This window comes from Echinops telfairi, unplaced genomic scaffold, assembly GCF_000313985.2.
Source record: "Echinops telfairi isolate 266 unplaced genomic scaffold, ASM31398v2 ScPeMD7_18;HRSCAF=68, whole genome shotgun sequence".
NCBI lineage: Eukaryota > Metazoa > Chordata > Mammalia > Afrosoricida > Tenrecidae > Echinops > Echinops telfairi.
The window spans coordinates 96,228,678-96,230,021 of record NW_022103915.1 but is presented as its reverse complement, the minus strand read 5'-3'; the positions used below and the strand labels follow the sequence as shown (position 1 = coordinate 96,230,021).

At 42.8% G+C, this 1,344-nt stretch overlaps 1 pseudogene; it reads right to left on the bottom strand.

Moving 5' to 3' along the window:
• The window catches only part of LOC101649016, a 103,321-nt pseudogene that overhangs the window by 1,620 nt on the left and 100,357 nt on the right, over positions 1-1,344 (bottom strand).

Genomic DNA, 1,344 nt, shown 5'->3' with positions numbered 1-1,344 from the left:
TCTAGCCAGATTTGTAAGGTGGAATTGGGATCATGATAGGGGCGCGGGGAGGAAGCATTTAAGAACTAGAGGAAAGTTAGAGGCCATTTTTTATTTTAGACTTGAAGAGCTATTGTTCACCACATCTGAGCTGCTCTGGCTCCCGGGTCGACATCATTTCGGGTGCTGCCCGCCTGCAGATTGAGCCACAACTGAGGAGGAAGAGGAGGAGGGGCCGACACTATTTCATAATTAAATTTGCTTCTGTTTTGACAGGAGAATAGGTGAAACCAATTTTCCAGAGTAATAGTTTCTCCATGTCAATAAAGATATTTTGGTCTCCTTTCATTATTACATCTCCAGTATTTAAATCAGTGTGGAATATTAATCGATGTTCAATAAGTACTTATAGGGTGAATGTATATGAAAATAGATCATAGAATGTAAATAGTGTCTAAATTTATTTAAGAGCTGGGAGATTGAAAATCAACGAGATTATCTGACTTAACCCAGGTCACAGAACTGAAATGCCAACCCAGTTCTCTGTGATTCTGAATTCCACCAACTTCTCATCCAGTGAGAAGAGCCCCGTGGATACCTCTGGTTGAGGAAGAGGACGTGTGCCTGTGCTGTGGGGCTGCACTTGGGATGAGTTGGGTTGTACTGTTATTTCATGGGGTTCATTTATTTTTAACCAGGATCCCTAAGTTCGGTAATACATGTATCTAGCTCTCCTCTTTCACCATGCATGGCACCGTTCTACCTCCCTGTAGAGTAACACTAGGTGATGTGGACCCAAGGGACAGGGCAGCTTCTTCCAGGAGTCCCTAGACTACAAAGCAGTGCTAGTCAACAGAGCAGGGAAGGGCTGACTGAAAACTCTGGGAAGACCATGGCTTCTGACTGCTTTGACCAGGGATGAATACAGAGCATGCAGAATATCCTCTGTGACTCAATACATTTTTGTTGAATGAATGAATGAATGAATGAAGAGAGTAGACGAGGAAGAGAAATGGAAGGAAGAAGAGGAAGAGAGCAAGAGAAATGGGAAAATGACCACATGCAAGAAGAGGGATAGGAACCCCAGTCAGGGAATGAAATCCTTCCTTCCTTTCTGTTGCCTGAAGGAAATCATACTGGGACACACACATGGACACACACATGAACACACACACACACACACATACACACACACAAATTAAGCTGAAAGGCTGCAGATGATTTGTTAATAGTTTTATTGACATATAGTTCACATATCACACAATTCAATAGTTCAATCATATTAGGAAGAGATGTGCTAACCAGGGAAAAGCTACTGTATACAAATGCTCTAGGGGTACGGTCTAGGTAGTATGGCAGGTGCCA